The 11,345-nt window shown below is 37.2% G+C and overlaps 2 long non-coding RNA genes and 1 pseudogene across 4 annotated transcripts; 2 read left to right on the forward strand and 1 right to left on the reverse strand.

Annotated features, from left to right (window-relative positions):
• Positions 1-708: 708 nt before the first annotated feature.
• Positions 709-1,784, forward strand: LOC147483972 (photosynthetic NDH subunit of subcomplex B 2, chloroplastic pseudogene; annotated as a pseudogene). The gene is made up of 2 exons (XR_015205539.1): positions 709-1,163; positions 1,260-1,784. The product of XR_015205539.1 is annotated as a photosynthetic NDH subunit of subcomplex B 2, chloroplastic pseudogene (transcript).
• Positions 1,785-1,954: 170 nt separating this feature from the next.
• LOC147483973 (uncharacterized) lies at positions 1,955-2,682 on the forward strand. Its single transcript, XR_015203467.1, has 3 exons — positions 1,955-2,229; positions 2,317-2,373; positions 2,461-2,682. It is a non-coding gene; the product is annotated as an uncharacterized LOC147483973 (long non-coding RNA).
• Positions 2,683-3,891: 1,209 nt separating this feature from the next.
• On the reverse strand, positions 3,892-8,686 carry LOC147483974 (uncharacterized). 2 transcript variants are annotated; one of them, XR_015206434.1, is made up of 4 exons: positions 8,539-8,686; positions 7,872-7,938; positions 6,798-6,952; positions 3,892-4,396 (listed from the first exon to the last, which is right to left on the reverse strand). It is a non-coding gene; the product is annotated as an uncharacterized LOC147483974 (long non-coding RNA). The 2 variants fall into 2 exon arrangements; XR_015206435.1 differs by having other exon boundaries at positions 6,798-7,131.
• Between the last annotated feature and the right edge of the window lie 2,659 nt (positions 8,687-11,345).

Below are 11,345 nucleotides of genomic sequence, written 5' to 3' on the forward strand. Positions count from 1 at the left end.
AAACTAATAGTCTTACCATTTTTTGCAATGATAAGGTAGAATTATGATTTTTATTTGAGTTAATGTCATGCCATAATATAGCCAGGAAGTTACATGTCTCGTTCACTTGGCCCAGCCACTAATTCTTTGTCCAGAAAGTGCCAAAAAGCAACAGGAAAAATGTAATTTCCATAGTACATTCATCTTAAACTTGAATGGAAACAAATTTTCAGGGAAAATGTGTGCCATAATGCTACCATGTAACATGTTATCAGATCAAAGTAGTCAAATTTTTAAGAATTGGAATGGCTACACTTTCCTTCTCCAATGCCCTATCGGCCACATGGTTTTCAGGGAAAATGAGTACCACAATGTCATGAAAACCTTTTGTTAAAATCAGTAATCAACACATACGAAATTTGTCATAATTTTACGAGTTGCAATGGCTAGGTTGTTTTTGATATTATCAGTCCTTGATCTAACCGCTACATTATCGTTTGATACTACATCTAATTGATACATTTTTCTTGTCTAAGTGACTAGGTCCAACAAGTGGAGGGTGATAACGTATGGCCAGTGAGTTCATAAAATGTTCATATGGCTTGACTTGGTTCTATACCGAAGGTTTAAGTAAGAAACAGAGGAGGAGGGGGGTGCGTAAGAAATATAGAAAATAAATTTAAACTTTTAAACCAAGTACTGCTACCAAACAAGATAGTGAGGATGAGTAAGAGCAATGTGTGGACTCTGAAAACAGAGGACTTCCAATGGCTTCACTCCTATCTTTCCCTCTCCCCAACCCCAAGCTTAATTCAATTAAGGCTTCTTCATCTACAACAACAGCGCCAACACAGTTCACTACACAGACACTCGACGAGAAGTTCGGTCGTAAAGGCATCAAATTTACTGACTCCGGCAATGTAGAAATGACAGTTAGAAATGGAAGTTCCCTTTCTCTTCAGATATCCAATGGCCATGTTACCTCCTACAAACCCAAAGTTTACTGGCAAGACGACGAGTTTGAAGAAGTTCTATATACTGTCCCTGGTGAATTAGATTCTATGAAAGGCGGGATTGGTTTAGTCCTTAATGAAGTTTCCGAAACCAATTCGAAAGGAACTCCGGTATGTACGTCGGACTGGATTGTTGCAGATGTCGACGCAGATTCCATTGATGCTCTTCAGGTATTGCTTCATATCTCTAGAAGTTTAGTTGGTAAATAGTTGAGTGCTTAAAGGAGAATTTTTATGGATCAGTTTCTCTTGGTCCTGCTTTTGTAGGTTGAACTCAACTGCACATGTGGAACTCTTGATGTAACCTACATTGTCTCACTTTATCCTCTAAGCATGGCAACAGCAGTCATAGTGAAGAACAATGGAAAGAAGGCTGTGAATCTAACTAGTGTAATGTTAAGTTATTTGAAATTTAAAGGCAGAGGTGGGTCAGCCATTAGAGGATTTAAAGGTTGTTCCTACTGCATTCACCCGCCCTTATCTTCGCGCTTTGAATTGTTGTCTCCTGTCGAAACAATGAAACCCGAAGCATTGGGCTGGTTCTCCTTTTCAGAGCCTGAGAATGTTAAACCAGGTTCATGGACTACAGAAAAACAACTCTATACTGTTTTGAAGAATAAGATGAGTAGAGTGTATACAGCTCCTCCAATGGAAAGATTAAAGAGAAGTTATAGAACACCACCTTCCAAGTATGAGACAATTGATCAGGTAACTATTACTAGAAATGAAATTTTTGCAGTAATAAAACATTGGAGCCTCACAAGCATATTATATTTGTCGCGTCAAAAATAATCAGTTTGTTTAATTTCTCAAGATTGTCAAAAAACTTTGAAGGTAGGTTTTTACGCACCCCCTATATCTATCTATGGGACAGATTAGCTTCACTTGCTTTATATAGTTATCTGTTTCCAAAAGGCTTTAGTTTCTGCGGTGAAGGTGAATGTATAACTTCGTCTAGATAATGTTCCTAGTATTTGTGGAGGTAGAAATGGATTTGGTTCACCATACCTGCTTTATGAAACTTTCCAAAACTGTATCTACAGTATTCCACCAGATACCACTGAACGCTTAAACAACGAATCTTAAGGGAATAAGCGATTAGACAATGCTAGAATTGAAATTGAGTCTACAATAGCAACCGAGTGCAAGAAGTGGTGGTATCTCTTTTTTTCTTTGCTCCCGGTCTTTGGGTTCATCACAATCAGTGCTTACCACAGCTACCAGGGACAAAAACAATGTGAGACAACGTTGCTTTAAAATTTCTTCTTTCTTTTTTCATTTATAAGTCAAAAATTTATGAAGCTTGCGTTATTTATTTGAATAGGTAAGAACATTGAGAAACTATTCATAAACGTCAGCTAAATATCATGGGCGTCCTTCGGTAGGGGATTCTACATTGCCAATTGTCATTCTACCTATTTTATTTCTTTTAACAATGACTGACTGTGAACTTTACTATGTTATGCAGATTTGCTTATGAAGCAGGGGAGAACAATTTCATTGTAAAATAATTTCATGCATGCACTATGCTTGACTGTTGACAGAGTATCTTCTGAATTACTGAATTGAGCCTTGCATGGCGGTTTATTGTTGTAATGGTTAGTTTCAACATAGAACGTATCATGTGTTGGAAGTTTCACATGACATAATCACACAATCAACTAAATACAGAATCGAATATTAATCTGCATTAGCAGTGAGTTCCTTTTTAAAGTAGTTGAATCTGAAAGTTGAATCAAGGTTCTCTAGTAGTCAAGTCGACTTATACCTGAGTATCAGGTCTAGGAATCTGTCTCTATCATCATGAAACCATATTATTGGCTAGCTACACGCCTACATCCACAGCACCATTTGCCTCTAGCTTCATTATTTTGTTCTTAGTTGCTATTATTTCAGATTCTGAAACGTGTCTATAACATCGTGAAACTCTTTCTAGTTGTCTACATATCGGAAAGAATGCTTTAAGTTAACGGGTTCTACTGATGATCAGAGTTGCTGGAAAAACACATAAATTGGAACTTAATAAACTATAAAATAAAATCCTGTAAAATATTGCCGGTCTCCAAAGCTAGAGTTATTGAGAGTAAAACATATAGAATTCCCTTCCTATGGAATAGATTGATCTCTATCTTTCCTTACATATCACAAACAAAAAGATGTAGAATAAAATTACCACAATCATTCTCGGATTGAATTTTCAAGGAAACAGTTTTTTTTAGTCAGTACGCAAGGTAACAAGACTATTTCTATGTTCGACAAAGTTGAATATTACACCTTCCTTCTCCTCATCTCCCATTTTAAATTTCTTAAACACATTAAATTTCAGATTGTAACGAAACAAAAACCATCCCCATATCAATAACAATTCATCATTCTCAATATTTGGAGCACTTCGAAGATAATATGGCTTATCCGAACTACATGGGCGTAATGGTTCAAGATTGATTGCATGTGTTTTTATCCAAACCTCTTCTGCATAGTCTTCAAGGACCCAAAAATTCGTACTCGGATACGATGAAGTGTCACAAAAACATAAAGAACCTTCCTTCTTCAAGAGGTGCACGTATGTATTATCTACTCTGGTACCATATTGATCTCCTGGTCGGGCCATTGTACGGATAGTCTCAGTATTCATATCAAACAATAGAATGGATTCAGAAAACAACAGGGAGCGACGATATAGACGCTCGTAATAAAATCTATCCACTACCCAATGCAAAGCACCATTCAGGATTACCGGGGCTTTAACCCATGGAGGGTGAGAACATTTGGCAATTTTCCCTGAGCACCTGGTAGCCAAACTATATAACGTAAACTGGAAGCTTAAACCTAGGAGGAGCTCCACATAAAGAACTTTGTATTCCCTTGTCTTTGGGTTGAAGAAAAATCCACGAGTCGAGACTGTACTCGGTTTCTTCACAATAGTCTGTTCTTCTGTTACTGGGTTCCACAAAATATAAATGATGGAGTTTTCAAACAGAAGCAACCCATTGTAGGAACCATAAAGAAAAAGCATTGAGTACCCCGTATAGCTGAAACTAATGTGCATGCTTTTTGGAACTATCTCCTTATTTTTGCCATCAATGAAATACATTAAAACTTTATCCTTGTAGATACCATTTTGACTGCTGTAGCTAATACTGAAATGGACGGCGATGGATCGCAATTACTAAAGTTGCTTTCGATCAAGGTGCATATTAACAAAAGATTGTGATGAAGTCAATGTCTGAAGCGTAGCACTGATATGACGGCACTGGAAGATTAAACGAGCAGGAAGTCTACTAAATATGTCCATGATAATTTCATTAGGAGATCGACTGCCTCGATTTGAGTAAATAAGCTGAACATATGGCCCCAAAGAATAGCAAGCCATGTCATGCAAGGGGCAGTTATATGCATAATATCTGTGATGAAAAGATGACGTTACGTATAATAGCAAAACAAACCTGATTTTGTTTTAGAAAAATCTAAAGAAGAAAACAAGTACATAGTTAGAGACAGAGTCACAAAGGGAAAGAATAACAAAAGGTGATTGCCTAAATAAAGCAGAGCATATGTTCCTAAGAGAGATTGGGACAGAAGTGATTTGAGTACCAAGTACCAACTGTACCTTGACACGGGCAGTTATATGCATAATATCTGTGATGAAAAGATGACGTTACGTATAATAGCAAAACAAACCTGATTTTGTTTTAGAAAAATCTAAAGAAGAAAACAAGTACATAGTTAGAGACAGAGCCACAAAGGGAAAGAATAACAAAAGGTGATTGCCTAACTAAAGCAGAGCATATGTTCCTAAGAGAGATTGGGACAGAAGTGATTTGAGTACCAAGTACCAACTGTACCTTGACACAGTTAAGCGTTTATTTTTTAACACTGGTTAACACTTAAACATGTTTTCTTTTCTTTTCTTTTTCATTTCTCAGTTTACCTGTCCTAATTTTCACTTTAGTTAACTCTAACCAGTTTGCCTTGCCTTTTAATGAGTGGCCTCTCCCTTATTGGCTTGTTGCCTCATTGGCCAGTAAAAGCGTCCAACGAATAAGTAGAGAACAATAGCAAATGCTCAGGATTACAGCAAGGAGCAAGCAGATGAATAAGTAAACAATTCAATCCACGTATATACGTATAGAAATTATTCAATAGTTCAACCTCTAAAGCCCTCAGGATGCATTTCTAGCAAATTTATAGTTTCTAAAGGCTTCTTTCACCCAAAGTTCTGTAGATTTTCATAACAAGGCATAGTTGTCCTAGATACATGGTGCAGTTATGAGCAATCAAGCAATCACTGAAGTTGCTCGATTGAGGTGTATAATGTAGACAGGTTGTGATGAAGTCAACCTACGAAGCTTACTGCATATATGAGACACTAGAAGGATAACTGAGCGGCAAGGCATTCCTCTACTCTCGACCAGTACAACCTGATCTACATTCATCCTAAGGAGATCTTCCAACAGCATATAGTGCAAGACTTAAATTCTACTCTACCATCCAAGCCATGGTTTAACGTTAGCAAGGAAAAAGGTTAAGCATCTTGATGGTTATATTAAAGAGATTTGGGATGAGCGAATGGGTCAGACATTTGCTTGCATCCATTGTGGAACCTTCTTCCGAGAGTTTGGTAAGGCCCAAAAGCATGTTTCGAAAGATCACCCAGCCTTGACAATACAATTCGAAAAGGAAAGTAGGTGGAATGAGGTACTTCTAGTAATGGTGTACTTTGAATAGATTTGGTGTTAGGCTTGAGGCCTTAGAACTTGTGTTTTTGTCGAACCTCCTTCTAATGACTATACTCTTAGGGAAGGTATGTATGAGGATGATGCCTCATGAACTCCATATGTAACAAGTTGATTATCAATAAAACAGGTGGGGGTCAGCCTTAACCCCAACTTAACTTTTCAAAAAAAAAAACGTTAGCAAGGATTAGCTTGGGATACCCCCAACAGTCAATTTTTAGGTGTCAGGGATTAGGCCGATCTGGGAGTTGTATAAGTGAGTGGCGGGAAGTATATGTGGAAACCTAATAAAGAATAAGCATCATTGTGATGCCACTCATATGTAGGGATTATGCTCGCCAAAGATCTAAAACTAACAATGTGGACTGACTGTATTCGAGGCAGATGACAAACATCACCCAAGGAAATATGAAATAGAGAAGATAAAATTTGGGGTGAAAAAAAAGAAAATCAGAATGGGAAGATAAAGATTTGAGCCGATTCTGGGTGAAATTTTTGAAGAGAGAAAGTGTAGAGAGGGGAAGGAAATTGAAAACCAGACATGGATCGTATACAATGACAAAAGCTTTTTCTGGTGACCTGACTCAAGAAGACCTCCCAACCATATGTGGAACGAGCGAAAGTTCAGACCTTAATCTTTGAAGAAATTAAAAATGGAGTTTTAAAGAAAATCAGAGTGGGGTTGATGACGTAGAAGTTGTTGAAGGCAGAGAAAAAAGAGGGAGAGTAAGAAGGATCGCTAAACCCCGTAACAAGGAGAGGTAGAGGGGGAAAAAAAGGCAGACACACATGAAGACAGGGAACGGGACAATTTTTTCCCCAAGAGAACTTGCTAAGAAGATGATCAACACTTTTGCGATACCAAAAGTTTCTAATGGTGACTCAACAACAATAATAATTACATGAATATAACTATTAAAGGAAGAAATCGAAACAAACTTAGATCAAAATTTCAGAATAAAAGTCTTCCTTCAGAGCACTCATTTGATAATAATCAGTGGTCATCAATGTTTCGTGTTCTAACTTGTAACAACAACAATACACCAAAACAACTAATAACAAAGCATACCTGGTGATGTTCTTCTTCAGATTTTCTCCAGTAAAACAGGAATAAGAGAGATCGAGTTTGTTCTACACCAAATATGACACACACGCGCGCACGCGCTGCGAGTGCTCACTCTTTATACTGACATAGACCTCTTTCTCCCTTTGCTTCCTAAAACACTGTAAATAAAGATGTTTCCAAAGCAGCGTACCACCATATCCATATACTTGAAGAATCAGTTCCATACCCACCATAATCAATTCAAATAATTCAAGTACTAATGCTTTTACTTGTGATCTAGCATTAATAATTCCACATACCAATTAGTGATACTATCTACACATACATTCTGCTCCACCTATAAGAATACAATCAAACTAACACTAGTAACTACTCTAAATAAATCCAGCAATAGAAAAAATGTTAGAACTGGGGATTTTAGTGTGAGGAGAACACCAAAAAGAATGAACTAACAAATAGACAAGATACCAACACCCAAAACTGGCCATCAATAAATCAATAAATCCCACATGACTTGTGAACATCACGTTACTACAAATACGAGGCCCTAAATATAGAATTACAGTTAAGTACAGAGAGAAGAAAATTATCCATGACAAACCATTGACCACAACAAATTCCTTTTACAATGACATAGAACACTACAAGAATTACTAAGGAAAAACTCGCAGTATTTAAGGCACCTATAGCTAGAACCCTAAACAGAAACATAGCAACCACATGAGGAGCTTTCAACCCCGCATGATAAAAGACAATCACTAAAGATAACTCAAAATAAGGGACCAAAGCAAGTTCCCCAAATAGCACGTAGAAAAAAAATATCATGTAGGAAAATAAAATCCTAGTTCTCTTTGTAACATCCAAGCTTTTTTATCCATTCTTTTACCTATAACGTCCTAGTTACGTAACTCATGCTTTAAAATATTTATATAACCCATTGACAAATCAAACCATTACAACAACAAATAACGCTAATGGAACTATTAAATACAATGGAACTAACACATCAAAACCCAAATTTTTTCTATCAATTAAAAAAGCAACATAAAAAGAATATATATATAAAGATTGACTTACCTAAAGCAGGAGAGCTTGGTCTTCAGCAAAAGAGCACTTGGCCGGTCTTTGACAAACATTTTTCTTCCTGAGAATAAAACGAAATTCGAATCTATTAAAAGAATTTGGAAACTTGACCTTGCTGCCAACTGGCAGATGTTCATTTGCTTGCATCGGACACTCAAGAATAAAGTAAAATTTGAAGCAAGAAAGTCCAACAGGGAAGGACTGCTAAGACCTATGGATGAAATGGGTGGGGGTATATACAGTCAACAAGATAGCTTGACAGAACAGGGAGTGAACAGTCAAAAGCCTATGGATGAATTTATGCACTAGGAGAACAACAAGATGGAGTAATTGAGGTGTATCCCTCGCTATGCATGCTTGTACATGAAGCACCAGGAGAACTACCTTTGAATGATAACCTGTTTTTAATTGGCTCCTTAATTCAATAAGGGAGTAAGCCTTAAATAAGGAAGTAAGCCAAAATTCAATCATGAAAAACAAAATTTGTCAATAATAATAAGATGAAAGACATGAAACCTATAAAACAAATAAAAACTTCAGACATGCGTGTTAGATAATTATAAGAGTATTGATTAATGGTGTTGCAAATAATGGGATTAGTTTGGCTCAAGTGTTCTCCCACTATTTGATGAGCTTGCATTAGCTAGACTACTATACCCACCAGATTATTTATGGTTTCATCTTCCTTCAATCCTTTAGATGAATAGTAGGCACTATCTCTATATGCTAAGGTCTCTGGACAAACTTAACAAAACAAAATCAAAGAGATGTTTCAATTGGTTACAGCTTGGAGAAAATTATAAGTCTTAACTTTGACTTGTTCTACCTGTCTGTGTGAGGTGAGGGAGGAAGAGAGAGAGCGAAAGTAGGAGCTATGGAGGTAGAGCAGAGAGACGTGATTTTACGAACGATACCAAGTGGGCCGGTTAATTCAATAAGAAATCGAAGTGAGCAGTCAATTTTGTTGGTACTACTTGTCTACTTGCATTTTCAAAAATTCGAACCTAAACTCTATTTATGATTCATCATTGCCCGCTGTTTTTTATTTCATCATAGTATTTACACTTCTCTTTTTATACTGCCAGCGCACATTTTAATTGACGGTTACGTGGTATATATAAGGGCATCTCCAATGGGGGGTGTAAACCTTATAGAGTGGAAATTTTACACCTCAAATATAAAAAAACTCTCTCCAATGGGGGTGTTAAACCGTAGGTAATAGTGTATTAGCTAATAGAGAGGGTGGGGAATTCCCCCTCTCGCTATTAGTTAATAAAAAGCCCGGACGTCACTTAAAAATAACGTCATTTTAACTTAAAAACTTCGGACGCCACTTTAACACACGTTTGAAGCTTTATTTTTTAACTTCGAACGTCACTCCAAGTGACGCGTCAGGTTTAAATTAAAGAGGGGCGTCACTTGGAGTGGACGTCCGAAGTTTAAAATCTATTTTTTACACTCTTCCATTGGAAAGTATAGAGTGTGGATATTTATGAGTTATACAATACTATACAATTAGAGGTGTAAAATCCTAATGGCACCTACATGGAGCCAGGTGGAGGTGTAATTTTACACCCCCATTGGAGATGCCCTTAGGGGGAGCGGTATTTACACCATGGGATACATTAACTTCTTCATTTGTTATCATTAGGGCATCTCCAATGGGGGGTGTAAAATTACACCTCCACCTAGGTGCCATTAGGATTTTACACTTCTAATTGTATAGTATTGTATAACTCATAAGGGCATCTCCAATGGGGGGTGTAAAATTACACCTCCACCTAGGCTCCACGTAGGTGCCATTAGGATTTTACACCTCTAATTGTATAGTATTGTATAGCTTATAAATATCCACACTCTATACTCTCCAATAGAAGAGTGTAAAAAAAAATAGATTTTAAACTCGGACGTCACTCCAAGTGACGTCCCTCTTTAATGGTGTAAAATTACACCTCCACCTAGGTGCCATTAGGATTTTACACTTCTAATTGTATAGTATTGTATAACTCATAAGGGCATCTCCAATGGGGGGTGTAAAATTACACCTCCACCTAGGCTCCACGTAGGTGCCATTAGGATTTTACACCTCTAATTGTATAGTATTGTATAGCTTATAAATATCCACACTCTATACTCTCCAATGGAAGAGTGTAAAAAAAAATAGATTTTAAACTCGGACGTCACTCCAAGTGACGTCCCTCTTTAATTTAAACTGGGACGTCACTTGGAGTGACGTCCGAGTTAAAAAATTACTTTAGAATTAGAAAGGGACGTTACTCCAAGTGACGTCCGAAAAATTATTTTCACTCGGACGTCGTTCGAAAGTGTCGCGCTTTGGTTTTTATTAACTAATAGCGAGAGGGGAATTCCCCACCCTCTCTATTAGCTAATACACTATTACCTACGGTATAGCATCCCCATTGGAGAGAGTTTTTTGATATTTGGAGTGTAAAATTTCCACTCTATACGGTTTACACCCCCCATTGGAGATGCCCTAAATATCCACACTCTATACTCTCCAATGGAAGAGTGTAAAAAAAAATAGATTTTAAACTCGGACGTCACTCCAAGTGACGTCCCTCTTTAATTTAAACTGGGACGTCACTTGGAGTGACGTCCGAGTTAAAAAATAAAGCTTCAAACATGTGTTGAAGTGACGTCCGAGTTTTTAAGTTAAACAAACGTTATTTTAAGTGACGTCCGTGCTTTTTATTAACTAATAGCGAGAGGGGGAATTCCCCACCCTCTCTATTAGCTAATACACTATTACCTACGGTTTAGCACCCCCATTGGAGAGAGTTTTTTGATATTTGAGGTGTAAAATTTCCACTCTATATGGTTTACACCCCCCATTGGAGATGCCCTTAGTATGATAAATGCAGGGAACTCGATCTGAAGTAATATTTCTCGATCTGTTGTACTATTACAGATTGCAGTCAGGATCAGAATATGAGCCAAATCTTTTCTAAGATGGCACTTAAAGCCTTCTAGCTTTGTAAGTAGAACTACACAAAACAAAAGAGTAGTGTTTTCAATAGTCCACCATTTAGGGCAGGAAACGGGTTGGGTTTGGGTTGAATATGGTTGTATCCGAATCCATATCCTAATTGTTCCCATGTATCCCAATTCGAATCTGAATCCGAATTTCTTAAAATATTTCTATCTGAATCTGAACCTAATATCCGATAATATTCGATCGGGTAATACTAAAAATTTGAATTTTTTTAATAATTTACCCAAAACAAATATCCGAATCTATATCGTATCCGAATTACTCGTATTCGTATCCAACCCAAATGCAAAAACAGATATAAAAATAGACCCGGGTTCGGATTCGAATTCGGGTCTACCCGACCCAATTCCCTGCGCTACAGCCATTGTATAAAAAATAGAAACCAGAAAGAGAGGGGGTTATGCCTATTTAAAGTGCGAGTTACAAATCTTATAGCCAACACAAACCATTTACAG

This window comes from Coptis chinensis, chromosome 8 (assembly GCF_015680905.1).
Source record: "Coptis chinensis isolate HL-2020 chromosome 8, ASM1568090v1, whole genome shotgun sequence".
NCBI classification, from domain to species: Eukaryota; Viridiplantae; Streptophyta; class Magnoliopsida; order Ranunculales; family Ranunculaceae; genus Coptis; species Coptis chinensis.